Source organism: Salvelinus sp. IW2-2015, linkage group LG18 (genome assembly GCF_002910315.2).
Source record: "Salvelinus sp. IW2-2015 linkage group LG18, ASM291031v2, whole genome shotgun sequence".
NCBI classification, from domain to species: Eukaryota; Metazoa; Chordata; class Actinopteri; order Salmoniformes; family Salmonidae; genus Salvelinus; species Salvelinus sp. IW2-2015.
In genome coordinates this window covers 42,000,904-42,022,849 of record NC_036858.1, presented here as the reverse complement: position 1 = coordinate 42,022,849, position 21,946 = coordinate 42,000,904, and the positions used below count along the sequence as shown (strand labels likewise).

General features: G+C 41.3%; 1 pseudogene; it reads left to right on the top strand.

Annotated features, from left to right (window-relative positions):
- Positions 1–21,946, top strand: part of LOC111977462 (serine-rich coiled-coil domain-containing protein 2-like) — a 107,464-nt pseudogene that overhangs the window by 44,359 nt on the left and 41,159 nt on the right.

The following is a 21,946-nucleotide window of genomic DNA, read 5'->3' as shown; positions in this document are numbered from 1 at the left end:
CAGAGAATATTCTGGCCCTATGTCTGCCCATTAACTTCTCTGAGTATGTGGGACGGCTGGCAAAAAAGCCAGAAAAAAATGTAGCGCGCCAAATTCAAATATATTACTATAAAATCAATCTTTCATGGAAATCACACATGAAAGACACCAAATAAAGCTACACATGTTGTGAGATCCAGCCAACATGTCTGATTTTCAAAAAGGATTTACGGCGAAAGCACACCAAACGATTATGTTAGCTCGATACATAGCCACGAGGAAAACACAGCCATTTTCCCAGCAAAAGATAGTAGTCACAAAAAAGCAGAAATAGAGATAAAATGATAAACTAACCTTTGATGTCTTCATTCAGATGACACTCATAGGACATCATGTGTGCACAATACATTTATGTTTTGTTCGATAATGTGCATATTTATATCCACAAATCTCGGTACATGGCGCCATGTTCAGAAATGCCTCCAAAATATCGGAGAAAATTGCCAGAGTCAAATAACAGAAATACTCATCATAAACTTTGATGAAAGATACATGTTTACATAGAATTAAAGATACACTTGTTCTTAATGCAACCGCTGTGTCAGATTCAAAAAGACTTTAGGTAAAAAGCACACCATGCAAAATCTGAGACGGCGCTCAAAAATAACAAAATTTCTCCGCCATGTTGGAGTCAACAGAAATACGAAATTACATCATAAATTATTTCTTACCTTGATTATCTTCATCAGAATGCACTGCCAGGAATCCTAGTTCCACAATAAATTGTTGGTTTGTTCGATACTGTCCATTACTTATGTCTAAGTAGCTACTTTTGCTAGCGCGTTTAGTACACATATCCAAACGCTCGTGCAAGTACCGCATAACGTCGGACAAAACTTCAAAAAGTTATATAACAGGTCGAATAAACTGGTCACAAGTAGAGAATCAATCTTCAGGATGTGTGTATCATATATATCCAATAACGTTCCAACCGGACATTCCTTCATGTCGTGTAGAAGTTATGGAACACAAGCGATATCATGAGGAAAGCGCATGACCAGGAACTGCATTCTGCCAGACCAATGACTGAAACCCTCCCATCCGGCCCCAATCACACTAGAGGCTTCATTCCACGTTCTACAGACTGGTGACATCTAGTGGAAGGCGTAGGAAGTGCAAACAGATCCATATCTTACAGGAATTGAATAAGCGCATGAGGTTGAACATTGACCAGTCTCAGAATTCTCACTTCCTGTTTGGATTTTTTTCTCAGGTTTTTGCCTGCCTTATGAGTTCTGTATACTCACAGAAATCATTCAAACAGTTTAGAAACTTGTAATGTAATCTAATGGTAATCTGCAGACTGACTGACCTTGCGAGGGTCCCACATTTCCTACTCCCTCATGCCGTATAGTCTAAAGCCAGAGGGTTATTCTCACAGGATCTATTTCCCTATGTGGGAGCATTAATTTGCAAACCTTAGGTCGGGATTTTTGACCTGATTACATGTACATTGAAAAATAGCAGCTTTTCATTATGTTTTGGTGTTTCTGYATAACAAAAAAAAGTTTGCTCTTTTACAATGGTGGTCAATGGGAAATAATGTTTGTTTTCCCCAATTTGTGGCTGTGGTCGAGGGGAATTCCTTCTTATGACGTGAATATCGACTCGGAGTATAGAGTCCCATATTATGAGTCATAATACCCACAAAACCTAGCGGTCAAACAAGGAAATGGTTCCAATAGATTTTCCACCATAGATTTGTCCCCATAGGGGACTTTAGAAACATTTAAAATAAGGGTTGTGTTTCATATAGGTTTACCATGGCGTGACATTTTCATAACGTGTAAATCTCTCTAGGACAAGATTACTTTTATCAATATATTTGCCTGTATTTACACCCCAAAATGAAAAGCTAATTAGCTGCTAATGTGGCTATAGTAAAGAACTGCAAATTCCAGGATGATCTGCCAAATTGAGGCAAAGGTAAGAATCTCTGGAATAACTATGTAATGTTAGCTACATTTAGTAAGGAATACATTTGCTAAATTTATTTAAATTCTGTCTTGTGCAAATTTTAAGTTGACACGATACCTGTTAGCAAAGGTGTCAGCTAGAGATGACGTGAAGGAGCATGGAGGTATTTGTAGTCTTGCATGATGTCTACTTTGATGCTAATTAGCATTTTCAAATCTGAGAGTAAATAGAGCCGAATATATTGATAAAAGTCACCTTGTCCAAGAGAGATTTACATGGGTATCAAAACATCACGCCAGGGTAMGCCTACACGAAACACRGCCATTATTTTAATGAAGTGTTTCTAAATTTCCATATGGCAAAAATGTATGGTGGAAAAACGATTTGAACCATTTCCCTGTTTGAGCGCTAGGTTTTATGGGTATTATGACACCTCCACTGTGGGCCTCTATGGGGCCATCTCTTCCTAAATGTATCTTTGTGCCCAAGTCAGTATCATCCTAGTGGCCTTGGAATTGTCCCTGTAAAAGTCAATAAGCCCTTTGCAGCTACGGACGCTTAGATTACACCACATTACAGACTTTATAGAACCACAGAGAATRRTCATTACCAGTTGACTAGAACATGAGAATTGGGTTTGGGGTAAATCAGTTCAAGAGCAGTCCCTAGTCAAAATATCCTATAGGATTAGCAATTSTCACAATCCTATTGGATTTTGTGTCACCTCTATCAGAATCCTATTGGACACTTTTTTCCCTATTAATCCTATTGGATTCTCACAGTCGTATAGAAATTTTGTGTAGCCTGTATCAGAATCCCATTGGAATCATATTGGACTACTTTTTTCCTATTGGAAAACTAAAGTAATCCAATTTGATCCTATATGTTTTAAATGTTTTGTAGGATTTGTCACCCCAATCAGAATCTTATTAGAACTTCAAATATCCCCTCATGATCTGGATCCTGGAGCGTTTAGTACCCTGATCTTCTCTATAAAGCATGTGGTGTCACCAAATGCTTATACAGAAACCCAGCCTAAAACCCAAACAGCAAGCAATGCAGATGTAGAAGCATGGTAGCTACAAAAACTCCCTATAAAGGCATGATCATAGGAAGAAACCTAGAGAGGAACCAGGCTCTGAGGGGTGGCCAGTCCTCTTCTGGCTGTGCCAGGTGGAGATTATAAGATACATGGCCATAAGACCAGATAGTTCTTCAAGATGTTCAAGTGTTCATAGATGACCAGCAGGGTCAATAATAATCAAGTGGTTGTAGAGGGTGCAACATTCAGCACCTCAGGACTAAATGTCAGTTGGCTGTCATAGCAGAGCATTCAGAGGTCGAGACAGCAGGTGCGGTAAAGAGAGAGAGAGAGAAAGAGGGAGAGAGAGAAAGGGAGAGTAAAAACAAGCAGGTCCGGCACAATGTATCACGTCCGGTGAACAGGTCAGGGTTCCATATTGAAACTGGAGCAGCAGCACAACCAGGTGGACTGGGGACAGCCAGGAGTCATCAGGCCAGGTAGTCCTGAGGCATAGTCCTAGGGCTCAGGTCCTCCGGGAGGGGAAGGAGAGAGAGAGAGAAAAWTAGAGGGAGCATACTTAAATTCAGACAGTACACCAGATATAACAGACTGACCCTTGCCCCCTGGCACATAGACTATTGCAGCATAGATACTGGAGGCCAAGATGGGGGGGGTTCGGGGGACAATGTGCAGGATATAACCCCACCCACTTTGCCAAAGCACAGCCCCCACACCGCTAGAGGGATATCAACAGACCACCAACTTAATACCCTGAGAAAAGGCTGAGTATAGCCCATGAAGATCTCCTCCACTGCACRAGCCCGAGGGGGCGCAAGACCGGACAGGAAGTTCATGTTAGTGACTTGACCCCACTCAACTCGAGTATAGTGYAAAAAAGCCTGGCGTGACGTGACGCACCCCTCCTAGGGACGGCATGGAAGAGCACTAGTAAGCCGTTATAGGGTCAGAGGCAGAGAATCCTAGTGGAGATGGGGGATCCGGCCAGGCAGAGACAGCAAGGGCTGTTCGTCATTCCAGTGCATTGCCGTTCACCTTTGCACCCCTTGGCCAGACTACACTCAATCATAGGACCTACAGAAGAGATTAGTCTTCAGTAAAGACTTATAAGTTGAGACCGAGTCTGCGTCTCTCACGTGAATAGGCAGACCATTCCATAAAAATGTTGCTCTATAGGAGAAAGCCCTGCCTCCAGCATTTGCTTAAACATTCTAGTGACAATAAGGAGATGCGTCTTTGACCATAGCGTACATGTATGTATGTACGGCAGGTCCAAATGGGAGATAGATAGGAGCAAGTCCATGTAATGCTTTGTATGTCGGCAGTAAAACCTTAAAATCAACCCTAGCATTAACAGGAAGACAGTGTAGTGAGGCTAGCACTGGAGAAATATGATCACATTTTTGGGTTCTAGTCAATATTCTAGCAGCTTTATCCGGGTACCCGGAGAGTAGAGCATTGCAGTAGTCTTTTCTAGAAGTGAAAGAAGTGTGGATTAGGTTTTCTGCATCATTTTTGGACAAAAAGTTTCAGATTTTTGCAATGTTACGTAGATGGAAAAAAGCTGCTCTTGAAATATTCTTGATATGTTCGTCAAAAGAGAGATCAGAGTTCAGAGTAGCACAGAGGTCCTTTATTTTAGACGACTGTACACCCATCAAGATTAATTGTCAGATCAGACAGCAGATCTCTTTCTTTCTAGAATATGCATCACTGTTTTTTCCGAGTTTAAAAGACAAACATTTGCCGCCATCCACTTCCTTATGTCTAAAATGCAGGCTTACGGTGTAGGTAATTTTGGGGCTTCACCATGTTTCATCGAAATGTACAGCTGTGTGTTGTCCGCATTGCAGTGAAAGTTGACATTGCGTTTCTGAATGACATCATCGAGAGGTAGAATATATAGTGAAAACAATAGTGGTCCTAAAACGGAACCTTGTGGAACACTGGAACATACAATTGATTTGTCAGAGGACAAACCATCCACAGAGACAAACGGATATCTTTCCAGCATATAAGATCTAAAGCAGGCAAGAACTTGTCCATGTAGACCAATTAGGGTTTCCAATCTCTCCAAAAGAATGTGGTAATCGATGGTGTCAAAAGTGGCACTAAGGTCTAAGAGCATGAGGACAGATGCAGAACCTTGGTCTGACGCCATTAACCCTTTGACACATAGCAACAAACGGATTGTGATCATTCTACAGTGGTCCCTGCAGTGTACACTTAAACCTGTGATATTAGAACGGTTACTTACGGCATCTAGTTTGGATTGACGCAACAGTCAGCGTTTGAGCTGGCCACACTGTTTTTTCACAGAAACATTTTGCACAAACACAGCCCTTACAAAGTTATGTCCTGAATGTGAGCATTTTATTTTTGGATGCAATGTTCAGACATTCACAGAAGCAAGTGACAGCATAACACAATCATCCAAACCGGAAAATGTAGGCTACATTAGAGATAACTGAAGAAAGATTGACATAACACAAGCGGTCATCTTTAGCTAACTCCACAATATGTATTAGCTAAAAGCAATTATTATTTACAATTCATCACATCACGGGTGAGCTCACCATTGATCAAAATAATTGAGTAAAACACTTTCTAAAAATAGTATTAGCTCATCATAATCAGTACAACATTCAAAAAAGTATTTTACACAGATCATAGTGTAAAATGATTATAATTATAATCTATGCAATAATCGGAATGCATTATTTGTCACCAGTACTTGAAAACATGTGAATAAAACTGTAAATACAGTACGCTCCATACATACATACTATATGCTACAATGGAAATGACAACACAATTTACAGAAAATAAGGCACTTACTTTGATAGGTACGCACACGTGTCCAAAGGTATTATTTGTAAGGGAAAAAAAACTATGAAAGTAATGCAAACATCAGCCAGAAAATGTGCCACGGGAAAAGGTTTGTGCAAGACCGCACAAATGTCTTCATACTTGATCTGCGGAAACACTGGGGAAGTGCTTGGGCTCTCCTCGAAGAGAGAAGTTTGTCCGGTTCAGTAAAGCCTCAAACATAAATAGTCCGCAACAGTGAAATAGGCTACTTCTATGTGAATTAATGAGGAGGCGGAACACACCTTAATTCAAACTGTTGTTAGAAACTAAAACTTGTTAGAAAATTATTTGAAATTGACATGTTGAAACATAGCCTATAGGCAATTAGCAGGCAGCATGKGTTAACTGTCCTGTTGTGTAACAATCACATTTTGCAACATTGAAGGCAGTAAGGAAGCCTTTTGCAGTGGATCTGTGGACTTTTCCATGTGAATATTGAAGTCACCAAAAATTACAATATTATCTGCCATGACTTCAAGGTCCGATAGGAATTCAGGGAACTCAGGAACACTGTATATGGCCCGAGGAGGCTTGTAAACAGTAGCTATAAAAATTGATTGAGAAGGMTGCATAGATTTAATGACTAGAAGCTCAAAAGACGAAAYGCGGGGGATATGGTCACTAGTATAACAAGGAGGAGAGGCCTTCCTCACTCATAATTTGTTGATTTTTAAAGAGAAAAAAGTATATGAACTTTAAAAAGTAACAGCAATTATAGTTTGGATGGAAAGAAGCTCATTGATTGGACTTAACACATTAATTTAATCATGCTTGAGCCATGTTTCAGTCAGGCCAATCACATCAAGGTTATGATCAGTGATGAGTTAATTGACTATGACTGCCTTCGAAGTGAGGGATATAACATTAAGTAGCCCTATTTTGAGATGTGAGATATTACAATCTCTTTCAATAATGACAGGAATKGAGGTCTTTATTCCAGTGAGATTTCTAAGGCGAGCACCGCCATGTTTATTTTTTCCCAACCTAGATCGAGGAACAGACATGGTCTCAATGTGGAAAGCTGAGCTGACTACACTGACGGTGCTAGTGGTAGACTCCACTAAGCTGGTAAGCTGGCTGGCTATCTCATTGTGGAGCTAGAGGAGTTAGAGCCCTGTCTATGTTGATAGATAAGATGAGAGCACCCCTCTAGGTACGATGGAGTCCGTCACTCCTCAGCAGGCCAGGCTTGGTCCTGTTTGTGGWTGAGTCCCAGAAAGAGGGCCAATTATCTACAAATCCTATCTTTTGGGAAGGGCAGAAAACTGTTTTCAACCAGCGATTGAGTTGTGAGACTCTGCTAGCTAAGAAATTATTGTACTGTTGGCCACATTTTGCCTGTCAGCTGACTAGCTAGCTATAGTTAGCTRACGCTAAYGCTGTACATCGCGCTGTAACGTACAATTGACCTTATTTTAGTGCCCAAAAAACGTAATGCTTCCTGTTCAACTGTAATATGAATACCATTGTAAAGCACCATTTCTCCCCTTTCCAGCAAAATCAATGACGAGATCATCATGCTGCCTGTCTMTGCATGATTGAAGAAGGCAATGAGTTCTGTCGGGTATTTTTAAAATTGGCGGGTGGGGAAGCAAAACCTACTGCGTGATAGGGAAAGGGGGAGATTTTTCACCTGATCAATCCAACTTATCACCTCTAAAATGTAAATAGAACACTTTAAAGAGTTTATATAATGTGTCATTGCATACCTATTTGAAGGTTTGCGTCAAATTTGAATCGGGTTATTATGGCGGCGCTAAACTTATCTTCAGAAGTAAACAGAGGCTGTCGCGGCTTTTGAGAGTCATGATTGCTTGCAGTGATGATGCAAAAAATGAATGCATTCCRTTGTACAATTGACTAGGTATATTGAAAACCTAAACATAAAATGTACTACCTGCACATACATGTGCCACAATATGAATCATATTACTTGTATTTTTTTAAACAAACACCTTATAAACTGCATATGCACCAAAAACTTTGTTATTTTGACAAGTGGCAATTAATCACTTATATGATAACGGGGGAAATCAGGGTGTATGCATTGTTGAAACTAACATATCTCATAAACCACATGGAAACTGGAAATATTGTTTGCATCACTCATTAGAGGAAAACCTGCTGAAGACAACGAGCTACATTTTGGAGTGATGCATTTTGATTTGTTGGTTGCCAAAACAGAAAAAGAAACGCAACACTTTTTTGTCAATCACTCATATTGGTATCACATGGAAATCAATAGAACGAGAGAGATGCGTCAGGTTGCACGTCCTGTTCAAACTAACCTTACTAAAAAAACACACAGAATCTGGGAATAATATGTATATCACAGGTTAGAGGACAACTTGTAGAAGAACGCCAGCTACATTTTGTATTGTTGCATTTTGTTTCAAGTGGGTCGCCAATGCAGAAAGGTAAAAGCAACAGTATTTTGTTCATCACTCATATCAATATGAATTTGAAATCAATAGAACAGGGGCAAACGTTTGGTGTGTATGCATTGTTTAAATGAGCGCTATTCAAAGGCCACACTGAATCTGAGAACAATTTGTATATCATTGGTTATAAATTCTAGAATGTCGGATGGAAGTTTACGGAGGCGGGGAAGGAAACAAATCAGTTGCTTTGTTATTTAACTTCAATGAATCACGACCTTCCATAGGATAAAACAGTGACAAGGGTTGGCTGTTATTTGAATGATAGTTTGAMTCTCAAATCCATGTATTCGTGCGAGGTCAGTGACTTTTATACAAAGAATAACGAATAACATTGTTAAATTGCAAGACTAGTTGGTTTTTGCGACGGAAAAAGCGAGAAACCTTCCCGGTAGCCATGATTGGCTGATGGGCTGGACATGCYGGGGGATGAGTTTGGATTGGTCTGCCATGTAGCATGCTTCTGTCTAAAACATGAGCTKTTCAGTATGTGTTGACAGTCCTTTCTAACACTCCGTTTTTGAAAGCTATATCGTTAGCCATCGAGAACTACAACATTTTTGCTATTTTTCTCAACAACATTGATGCCCTGAATATAGCAGGCACTATCGACAGATCCGTTGGAAAAAATGATAGGCTACCTTCTACACACGCCACAGTCAGTGTGAACAAGAGTGACTTGGCACAAAGCTGGYAAACAAGTTGTAGCTCCAAACAAAAAGTTAAATGGTTCCAGTCTGCCGGGAAGCGTTCATCCCATGTATACGGGTAAAAGTCKAGCTACAGTTTCAGATATACGTTTTTAATTTAGTCAGCAAGTCGTTTGGAAGSTTCATTAAATAGTACCCGCAAAACACCAGTCTCAACGTCAACAGTGAAGAGGYGACTCCGGGATGCTGGCCTTCTAGGCAGAGTTCCTCTGTCCAGTGTCTGTGATCTTTTGCCCATCTTAATCTTTTCTTCTTATTGGCCAGTCTGAGCTATGGCTTTTTATTTGCAACTCTGCAACATTAATTAACAATGTCTACACTGTACTTCTGATCAATTTTATGTTATTTAATGKACAAAAAAAAGGTGCTTTTCTTTCAAAATCAAGGACATTTCTAAGTGACCCCAAACTTTTGAACGGTAGTGTACATGTCTAAACAAGACTCCACTTCGGCTGGATTATTACATGACCCATCAAATAAGCCAGATGTGTCTGGGGGTGATTATGGCCACCTATTGTATTTCATTAACATGTGTACATGTCTAGACAATAGTGACCCATCCACTTAGCTAGATGTAGCTGGGGGGTGGTTATAGCATTTCCTTCACATGACCCATCAATTTAGACAAGTGTGTTGGGTAAGCGTCATCTAATAATGGTCAAATATTTCATTTTTTTTGTATCTGGACATTTTCTGTTTCTGATATTGCTACTATGCAAGTAACCACTTCACTGTACCATTTACACATTCTGTATCCTGTGCATGTAACAAATAAACTTAGATTGTATTTGATTCAGTGTGTGTTTACCACATGGCCTCACATGTGAATCCCTAAAGAGATGGGTGGGACTGAGGCTTAAGAGGGCGTGAACGATGCTGAATGGGTGTAGACAAAGAAGCACCTTCCAGTAGGTTTACCAAAACATTCAAGGACCTTTTTCTCAAAAGGGGGTTACAAGTTTATCAACTTTCAAAGCAGAATTACTTTCCCATTGTTCCTCAACTGCTCTAGCTTTGAATCTGTACTTTTTTCCAATGTAAAAAAAACACAATTTCACGTTTTTCTACATAAGACTGAATTGAGGCGGTCGGTCACAAATGTGTTTACATTCCTGTCAGTGAGCATTTCCCTTTGCCAAGATAATCCATCCACCTGACAGGTGTGGCAAATCGAGAAGCTGATGAAACAGCATGATCATTACTCAGGAGCTCCYTGTGCTGGGGACAATGAAAGGGAGTGTACAATTGCAATGCTGATTGCAGGAATGTCCACCAGAGCAGTTGCCAGATAATTGAATGTTAATTTTTCTACCATAAGCCACCTCCATCGTTTTAGGGAATTTGGCAGTACTTCCAACCGGCCTCACAATCGCAGATCACGTGTAGCCATGTCAGCCCAGGACCTCCACATCTGGCTTCTTCACYTGCACTTTGGATTTGAAATGATACAATAATACAACAGCTTCAATTTGAGGGTATGTTCATCCATATCTAGTGAACCATTTAGAAATTACAGCACCTTTTGTACATAGTCCCCCAGGTTAGCATGTCCTGGGGGTATGACATTTGTGTGTCTGTAACTTTCTCACTCATYATTATTTATGATTCATTCAGGATTAAGCGTTCAGTGTAGACATTGCATGCTATGACTACTTTAATACACATATACTGTAAGTGAATTTGTCCCAATACTTTTGCTCCCCTAAAATGGGGGGACTATGTACAAAAGGTGCTGATATTTCTAAACGGTTCACYCGATATGGATGAAAATACCCTCAAATTAAAGCTGACAGTCTGCACTTTAACCTCATARTATCATCTCAAATCCAAAGAGCTGGTGTACAGGGCCAAAACAAAAACAATGTGTCACTGTCCCAATACTTTTGGAGCTTACTGTATCTTTTGTGATGTTCCCACCAGACTGTTCCCACAACCTAATGAAACATTCTGGTAAACTTTAAAGAACAGACTAAATGTGTTCTATGAACATTCTTGCAAAATCAGTGTGAATTGTTTTGCACCCTAAAAGAGACATTGTAGAATAATCCGCACAACTGGACAATTTTTGTGTTTTGGAAACATATCTTTTGTCATGTCCCCACACTATTGTCACGAACATTGTTGTAAGAATCGGCCAAAATGCAGCGTGGTTTGGGTTATCATTTTATTACGTGAACCGGCAAAAAACAATAAAGAACAAAACGAACGTGAAACTATGCAGTGCTCAAGGCAACTATACACAAACAAGATCCCACAAAAACCCAGTGGAAAAGGCTTGCTTGATTGGGAACCATACCAGGCCAACATAGAATTAACAAAACTAGAGTACCCATCCTAGTCACACCCCGACCTAACCCAATTTGAGAATAAAAGGCTCTCTAAGGTCAGGGCGTGACAACTATTCTCACCAGACTGTTTCCACAACCTAATGAAACATTCTGAGGCGAATGTTTGTATTTGTACCCACAACTGCCTTATTGATCAATAATATACCCAAACGTTTGTATTTTATATTGGTTATAGTTTCMTTTTGCATTGATTACATTTCTGGGTAAGGTAGACTGAAGCTCTGGATGTTTTTTTACAGACGTCTGGGTTGTGGGGGACAGCTTCACAATTTAATGTGTAGCAAGTTTGGGTCATGTGAGGTAAGCTGTGTGGGTTTTGGAACTCAGCTAACCTCAGATTCATATCTGAACAGACAGAATATGWTTCTGTTTTTGAACAAGTTGTGTTTGTTTGAAGTTTCAGTTCAATATGGGGTTGAATGGGCCATGGCTTTTCCTTTTGTTTATTATTCTGCATTGATCGCCCCACAGGGTGCAGATTGAGAGGGACAGGAGGGAAAAGAAGGGGGAATAGAGGTTGACTCACTGTGGGACACAGAATAGTGCAGGAATTCCCATATCATGTTACWGTCCCTATACACAACCAGAGCAAAAAGCATCCTGAGTTGATGTAACCAAAATGTGAATAATGTGTAAAGGGCAATTCCACGGTCCTGGAATTTAGCTGATACCAAGGGGCCAGGGTTCGGGTCTAGAAGCAARGATTAGACTGCTCCTACAGTTTTGCTTCGTTACTGCAGTTTAACTGACACCCGTCCACAGAAATTTCCAAAGACGGCCACATAGGGAAGTAGATTTAGAAAATTCCTAATAAGACACTTTATTCATCACCTTTGTGCACAAAACATCCATTGAATTATTCAAATAATTGTCACTGAGGCAGATGTTTCTTTCATTACTCACAGCCAAAGACATTAACATTTTATTTTCATCCAATGTCTGCCTTGTTTTTGGATGATGTGAGATGTCGTAGYTGCTCGCGCTGCTCCTTGTGCACACGGAGTGATATTGTGCATGTGATTTTGGTCCGTATAAACCGGATGCAACATGGATATCCTGTTAGTGATCCCTTCGCGCGCCAATCCCTTTAGTGGGATCGATTTGACAACATCCAGTGAAATTGCAGAGCGTCAAATTCAAACTACAGAAATATCAATATTCAAGATTCACTAAAATATAAGTGTAATACATCAAAATAAAGCTTAACTTCTTGTTAATCCAGCCGCAGTCTCAGATTTCAAAAGGCTTTACGGTGAAAGCAGACCATGCGATTATCTGAGGACAGCGCCCCGCAAACAAACACATGAAATCATTTTCAAACAGGCAGGTGGCGACACAAAAGTCAGAAATAACGATATAATAAATGCCTTACCTTTSAARATCTTCTTMTTTTTGCAAACCCAAATGYCTCAGTGACACAATGAATGGTCGTTTTGTTCRATAAATTCCTCCCTTAGAGTGTTTTCTATCCAAATCTACCAATTATATGCATATCCTAGCWTCTGGGCCTGAGTAACAGGCAGTTTACTTTGGGCACGCTTTTCATCCGGACGTGAAAATACTGCCCCCTATCCCTAAGAAGATTTAAACTTACAGAAGGCAGAACATTTACCGCACTATTCAGTTTTAATGTAYTTCTAATATCTTTTAAAAACCTTTTCTGGAAGATGYGTTCTAAGACCCCTTTTCCATCCATTTGACCAGAAATCAAAGCCTTTACTTATTCCACATTTTTTGGATTGAAAATGGTTAACAAATGTGTATATGCTTTAATTTAATAAAAATATATTGACAAACTTTCATTTGATACCCAATTTGATATAGTCCTGTGAACTTCACATTGGTGCTCATGGGTCCTTTTACATGGAAATGACCTATCCTCAATCGAYTAACCTCTCTAGGGTACGTGGGACGGTAGCGTTTGCAGAGCGCAAAATTCCAAAATACTATATTCAAATATTTAACATKCTTGAAAATATRTGTGTTATACAACAAAATAAAGCTTAACTTCTTGTTAATCCAGCCGCCGTGTCAGATTTCAAAAATGCTTTACGGCGAAAGCAAACCATGCGATTATCTGAGGACAGCACACCGCATACAAACACATGAAAATCATATTTCAACCAGGCAGGTGYGACACAAATGTCAGAAATAGCAATATAAAAAATGCCTTACCTCTGATGATCTTCTTCTGTTGGCACTCCAAAARGKYCCMRKTWMMWYMMMAAWKGKYCYTTTKKTYSRWWAWKKYYTTTCTTTATATCCATAAAAACTCAGTTTAGCTGGCGCGCTTCAGTCAATAATCCACTCAGTTTCCCTCCATCAAAATGTATACAAAATGAATCCCAAACGTTACTAATAAACTTTTCCAAACAAGTCAAACAACGTTTATAATCAAACCTTATACGCAAATAAACWATAAAATTTAAGATGGAGAATAGTATGTTCATCCACGCGCTTGGAAACACTACGGCCAAAATGGGAGCCACCTAGAAAAACTACAATTCCTGGKGCATTTTCTCAAAAACCAGCCTGAAACTCTTTCTAAAGACTATTGACATCTATTGGAAGCCCTAGGAACTGCAATTTGGGAGGACTTGGGCTTATAATTATAGTACTAGCCATTGAAAATAGTGGTAAGCTGATTTGTTTTTTGGGGGGGGTGGTTTGTCCTCGAGGTTTCGCCTGCCATATCAGTTATGTTATACTCACAGACATAATTGTAACCGTTTTCAAAACTTTAGAGTGTTTTCTATCTAAATCTACCAATTATATGCACATCCTAGCTTCTGGGCCTGAGTAACAGGCAGTTTACTTTGGACACGCTTTTCATCCGAATGTCAAAATACTGCCCCCTACCCCAGAAAGGTTAAATATTTGAACAATGTGTAACCTCAATTGATTAAATATCTAACTATATTTAATAAATATGACAAGAGAGAGAGAAATAATCACACTATTCCTATAAATTAGTGGCCAGTAGTCTTAATCTTCTGAGCAGGAGGTTTAGCACCACTGACTGGACCACCACTGGAGCTAGCTTAATTTCTACATGGGGACCTGCTGTGCTACTGTGGTCCTGCTGGACCCCCCAGTCCTCTGAGTTTGGCTGATGGTGCGAATGTCAGAGTGCCAGGGAAGTCAGCTTGAGTGAGATTTGTGTAAAATATGATCCCAGAATCTCWGTCTATTCAACCAGCCTTTTTCTACACTTTTTGGGGTAGATTATGAGGCAGACTCGCAGACTTGCATCCTAGCTGAAGCCCGCCGGTGTGAAATCCCATTTCCTCTGGTGCAACGTGCCGTGACTAAGACCTTCTCCACATAAGGGACTTCTATAGAGGAGAGAGGGGGAAAGAGAAGAGAAGGTATGCAAGGGCAGAGGGGGAGAAGAGAGAGGTGAAGAGAGTCAGGAGAAAAGAGAGGAAGAGGACGCAGAAAGGTAAAAAGGGAGAGTGAGAGAAGTAAAGAGAGTGATAATAGGACTAAGAAATGAGCAGTGGAGAGATCACAGGAGAGAAAGTGTGTGTGTATGTGTGTGTAAGGAGGCAGACCGGCTGGAGAGGTGTCTAAGGTGCCTGAACAGGAAGATGGTTAACAGTTGCAACTGGTTTTATTATTATAATTTATTTTTCAAGCAAAGGTGAATGGCTTTGTACAGTGCCAGAGTCCCAGAAATCTGAAAAATTAACATTTTAATAAATTAGAAAAAATGAATAAACTTCAAATTACATCAATAAATATGATAAACTCAATGATAAACTTAATCCTTGCACTGCGTTATCACTGCGTTTGACWAGCCTAGCTGGGCGGCAGCCCTACCTGCACTCTATGCACTCCAGCTTTAACTAGACCTGCTTGGTCAGTCAGGCTCTTATACCATGAAGATGTTGAACAAACCAGCATATCAAATAACTTCAACATTCGCCAGTTTACATGTTACGTCATTATGATTTTCATATGTAAATGTTTATCATTTAAATAATGTTGACAAATAATATCAAACTTCATAATGGTCTATCTATAAATACACATGATCACATTTCACTATTAGTTTATTGGTTTATTTGGATCCCCATTTTTTTTKCGGAAGCAACTGCTATTGTTCCCGGGGTCCACTACTGACTTGGACTAGCCYACCATCAACAGTGGCGGGAACCCATTCATAAAAAGGGGTTGAATGCACCATCACTTTCTTTACAACACCCAGGACGAGACAAAGCGAATGGAATGCACATCAAGGTAAGTACACAGCTCAGCTTCTGAAATACAAATGCAGTTAGCGATCAGATATTCACATACAGAGCACAACATAATGACTTCATAATATTAGGTGATCAGTCTAACAATGGACGACAGATAAAATGTGTTGTCTGTTCTGTTACAGCTTGCTGTGTGCCCAGGCTCCATACACGCATATGGCGCTCTGCTGCACATTACACCCATCCGCTCAATAAACAATGAAATAATACCTTGTATTTCGTGATCATTTCTAATAGATGGTGATGAGGATGAGAACCRTCACAGTGTGGAAGAAAGACTGAGTACTGTTCAGTTGGGACATAAGTATGGATCAGATATTGTATGTTCTTTTTCTGTTTTCTATCATGGTTCCCTGCTTTCCTTACCTTGAATACAACATCCATTGATGACCACCAACCTCCATGTTATGGGCACATCTTCAATCACTATTTATAAAAATGTTCATCTGATGTACAAAAWTGCCTTGCAATTCATCCTTTGAATAGCATACCGAAAGCAAAAAGGTCTAGAGTACAAATCATTACTTCAAACTTTAAAGTATTAATTTGTACTCTAGGCCTCTTTGCTTTTAGGTGTGCTACGCTTTGAAATCAACAACAAGCAGTATAATCAAAGTGCAAACTATTTTAGCTGTAATAATWTCCTGCTCGCCGTCACATTATTATACTCATTCAAGAGGGATGTTCCTTTAGAGAAATGAATGTGTCTGCTAATCTTTTGTTGTCTCCGACTCTGCGTCTTGTTTTAAAATGTCAACCGATGTTTGTGAGATTCAAAACGAGAACTGTGAGCGTAGAAATTTGGCCACTACTTGTTCACTTTAGCAGACAAAAACTGTACTAATCATGCCTTTTCAGACGGGGGCATTGTGAGGTGTTCTTAACATACCCCGACATCCTCTAGAATCTCTTGTAACAATCTCTTGTGAACTGACAGAACAAACAGTTGGGTTACTAGCTTGATTATTGTCCTAGATGATGGATGTGTAAACATAAAGTGAATAAAAATKTGAATTTTTATTGAAACCAACATTTGGCTCTCTCCCTCCCTCTCTTCYACYATGCAGGACATTCTGAACAACCTGGACAAACTGGAGCCAGCTGACCTGGATGATGACGACCTCCTGCTGGATGTGGACCTCCCTGAGGAAGGCTCTCTACACAATGGTGAGAGGACAGACAATAGTGGCTCCAGGTGCAGTCACATACAGTGTTGATTGACCTCTTCATCTTTCCCCAGACTTGGTGCTCTTTAACAATATGATTGGTTCAGAAGAGSCCTAATCATTACAATGAAAGCCTAATCACTGTGATCAGATCCGGTCACCTTTTGAATGTAGCTCTTCATTCCACTGTGTAATTGTAATCATGTTTCTTTTCCATTTTATATCTAATCATGACACATTCCCTAGCCCTATAACAAGTGCTGATTAGGTAGCAAGRTAAAGTAATCCCATTTATCGTTTTGGTAAATAAGCTTTGATTCTCAGAGATAGCATAATTGTCTTTGTGTGAATTTATGGGTGTGGATGGGCATGCATGCGTGTCTGTGTTTTATTACATCACGGACATTGACCGTGAACCTTGGGTAATGAAGTCTCTCAACTGTATTGTGAATGCCGTGCTGACAATGCTATTCATGGGTAATGTAGTTCTTTCTACTGTTCTGAAAACACTTTGCCCAGTGTCAGACCACTGACCAGTCTTGCCAAGGGATTGCTAACAAGGGTCCCTTTATGACCCCAAAACACACAGACAAACCCAGAGCTTATGTAGTCTTCAGACACACACACACACACATTACTGGGGCAGCTGCCCTTTAATTAGAACTAGCTAATGAAAGACTATATAAACAGCCACAGCTTTGTTTTTCTGTTTACAGAGTGCTACAGTGAGTGTGTTGTGTTGGTGTGTGTGTGTGTGAGTGAGTGTGACAGGAATGTTCACTCTGAAAGAATGTGAATCCAACCGGCATACTTTACTCCTCCTTTTTGGAAAGAGCCCATATTTATAGTCCTGTATGTCATAGCTAAGGGAGAGGGGAGCAGAGAGAGGGCCCAGCCAAGCTCAGCCGTTTGGGGCAGGCCTAGAGAGAGGGGAAGAAGGGAGGGACATTTACTGTTGCATAGTCTTAGGCTCACTCTCCTCCCCTTCCACCCTCCTTCCCATTGACACGCAGGCTCTGCCAGCCAAGCAGGAAGGGGAAAGGAAGACGGGAGAAGGGAAAGGGAGGCCCTGCTATTTTCTCCAGCAGGCAGGCTCCAGCTCCAATGACAGGAGAGGCCCAGTGGTCTCTCCCTCCCTCCCCAAGCTGGTGACACCCAGCCTGTCCACGAACACAGCCACCCCAGCCTCTCCCTCCCTCTCTGGCCCCAGCTCCTAGAGAGTTTCTCAGAAAACAGGGTGGAGGAGTTTCTCTAGCCCTTTAAATGGCTGACTGGCACTTTAGCTCACACTGTTTTCTCACACTTTCTTATATTTGGATTTTCAGTTTTGTACGTGTTGAGAACAAGTTCATGGTTGTAGCAGAGAGTCTTGGAATGTAGCTGAGCTGACTATTTGGACAGGGTCGTCATCAGTTGTGGTATGTGGAGAGAGGCTGGATGAAGTATTTCTTGAGTCCTCAGCTGAAGAAAGTGGYTGACTTTCTGTATTCTGTGTCATTTGTTTTGCACCACCTCATGGTACAACTACAGTAAGWTTCAGTTATTTGAAGACTGGCAATCAATTTTATGCAGTCTATCTTTTTGATGTTGTCTCGGTTCATTAATGGCTTGTTTGAATAGTGTTGCCAAATATTTATGTCCCTTCCTTTCTTGCTCTGTTTGAAAGAGAAATTGCGTGTCTGTCTGTGTTTTATGGGTGAGTACAAGTTTGTTAAACTTCTCTCTTGATGTTTTCCCCTGAGAGTCCTACTGACTGTAGGCCTTAGCTTGAGTCTAGAACTGCCGTCTTCTTTGGTTTTGATGTCTTATTCAGTACAAATCAAACTTCAAGCAATGAAGCAATGTGTGAATGTTTTATGAGATGAAGAACTGCTTAAAGAATCCTTATTTTGCTATTTGGTTGTATTCTGACTTTCTGAGTGTGTGTGTTTGTTTGTGGGTAGGTGTGTGTGTAGGAACAAATAGATATCCTCTAAAAATCTAAACAAATCAAGTTATTTGTCACATGCTTCTCAGGGTTCTACACAAGCTTTTTCCACTGGTGCTTTTCCAGTTGGCAGCAGCAGCACATAACTTGGTTGCACCAATATTTATATATACAGTGCCTTTGGAAAGCATTCAGACCCCTGGACTTTTTCCACATTGTTACGTTACAGCCTTATTCTAAAATGGATTAACTAAATACAAATCCTCAGCAATCTACAAACAATAACCCATAATGACAACGTGAAAACAGGTTTTGTAATTTAGGGAAAATTACAAAAACTTTAATAAAGTWCCTTATTTACAAAAGTATTCAGCCCCTTTGCTATGGTATTCGCAGTTTAGCTCAGGTGCATCCTGTTTCCATTGATGATCCTTGAGGTTTCTACAACTGTCTTCCGGCGCCGACAGAGATGGCCGCCTCACTTCATGTTCCGAGGAAAGTATGCAGCATTTTGTTTTTTATGTGTTATTTCTTACATTGTTACCCCAGGAAATATTAGGTTTTATTACATAGTCGGGAGGAACTATTGGATATAAGAGCAACATCAACTCACCAACGTTACGACCAGGAATATTACTTTCCCGAAGCGGATCCTCTGTTTCGTCCACCACCCAGGACAATGGATCGGATCCCAGCCGGCGACCCAAAACAACGGCGCCGCAGAAGGGGCAGACGGAGCGGTCTTCTGGTCAGGCTCCGTAGATGGGCACATCGCGCACCGCTCCCGAGCATACTACTCGCCAATGTCCAGTCTCTTGACAACAAGGTAGACGAAATCAGAGCAAGGGTTGCCTTCCAGAGAGACATCAGAGATTTTAACGTTCTTTGTTTCACGGAAACATGGTTCACTCGGGATACGTCATCAGAGTCGGTACAGCCACCTGACTTCTTCACGCATCGCGCTGACAGAAAGAAGAAGGGCGGGGGTGTATGCCTTATGATTAACGAGRCGTGGTGTGATCATAACAACATACAGGAACTCAAGTCCTTTTGTTCACCTRAACTAGAATTCCTTACAATCAAATGATGACCACATTATCTACCAAGAGAATTCTCTTCGATCATAATCACAGTTGTGTATATCCCGCCCCAATCAGACACATCGATGGCCCTGAAAGAACTTCATTTGACTCTATGTAAACTAGAAACCACATATCCTGAGGATGCATTTATTGTAGCTGGGGATTTTAACAAGGCTAATCTGAAAACAAGGCTCCCTAAATGTTATCAGCATATCGAATGTATGACCCGGGCTGGCAAAACCCTGGATCATTGTTGTCCTAACTTCCACATTGCATATAAAGTCCTCCCCCGCCCTCCTTTYGGAAAATCTGACCACKACTCCATTTTGTTGCTCCCAGCCTATATACAGAAACTAAAACAGGAAGCGCCCATGCTCAGGTCTGTTCAACGCTGGTCCGACCAATCGGATTCCACGCTTCAAGATTGCTTCGAGCATGTAGACTGGGATATGTTCCGCATAGYGTCGGACAATAACATTGATGAATACACTGATTCGGTGAGCGAGTTTATTAGCAAGTGCATCKGTGATGTTGTTCCCACAGCGTCTATTAAAACATTCCCCAACCAGAAACCGTGGATTGATGGCRGCACTCATAAAAAACTGAAAGCGCGAACCACTGCTTTTAATCAGGGCAAGGTGACCGGAAACATGACCGAATACAAACAGTGTAGTTATTCCCTCCGCAAGGCAATCAAACAAGCTAAGCGTCAGTATAGAGACAAAGTAGAGTCGCAATTCAACGGCTCAGACACGAGAGGTATGTGGCAAGGTCTACAGTCAATCACGGACTACAAAAGGAAAACCAGCCCCGTCGCGGACCACGATGTCTTGCTCCCAGACAAACTAAACAAACATCTTTGCTCGCTTTGAGGACAACACAGTGCCACTGACACAAGGTTATTTTTTTCACTAACATTGAGTGGCTGCTACCAACATACTGAATCATCTCTAGCCACTTTAATAATGAAATTGGATTTAATAAATGTATCACTAGTCACTTTAACCTCTCTTGGGTACGTGAGACGTTAGCGTCCCACCTCTTCAACAGCCAGTGACAACACAGTGCAAAACCTGCGGGCTCTCCTTCACTGCAGCCAACGTGAGTAAAATATTAAACGTGTTAACCCTCGCAACCCAGCCGCGTCCTCAGACCATGCGCAGACCAGCTGGCTGTTGTGTTTACGGACATATTAATGAATCTTATCCCAGTCTGCTGTTCTCACATGCTTCAAGAGGTCCACCATTGTTTCTGTTCCCAAGAAAGCAACGGTAACTGAGCTAATTGATTATCTCCCCGAAGCACTCACTTCCGTCATCATGAGTGCTTTGAGAGACTAGTCAAGGACCATATCATCCACCTACCTGACACCCTAGACCCACTCCAATTTGCTTACGCCCCAATAGGTCCACAGACGACGCAATAGCAATCACACTGCCCTAACCCATCTGGACAAGAGGAATACCTATGTAGGAATGCTGTTCATTGACTACAGCTCAGCATTTAACACCATAGTACCCTCCACACTCGTCATTAAGCTCGAAGACCCTGCGTTCGATCCCGCTGTGTGCAACTGGCTCCTGGACTTTCCTGACGGGCCGCCCCCAGGTGTGAGGGTAGGTTACCAACATCTCCACCCCGCTGATCCTCAACACTGGGGCCCCACAAGGTTGGCGTTCTCAGTCCTCTCCTGTACTCCCTGTTCACCCATGACTGCGTGGCCATGCACGCCTCCAACTCAATCACATAGTTTGCAGATGACACTTTAGTGGTAGGCCTTGATTACCAACAACGACGAGACAGCCTACAGAGGAGGAGGTGGAGGGCCCTCGGAGTGGTGGTGTCAGGAAATAACCTCACTCTCAAATGTCAACAAACAAAGGAGATGATCGTGACTTCAGGAAAACAGCAGAGGGAGCAGCCCCAATCCACATCGACTGGACAGTAGTGGAGAAGGTGGAAAGTTCCTCGGCATACACATCACGGAACAAACTGAAATGGTCCACCCACACAGACAGCGTGGCTGGAAGAAGGGCCAGGCCAGCTCCTCTACAAGCCTCAGGCAGGCTGCAAGAGAATCTCCGTCTGTCAACCAAAAACACAGCTCACCCCTTTTTACAGATGCCGCGCCAACGCCAGCAACA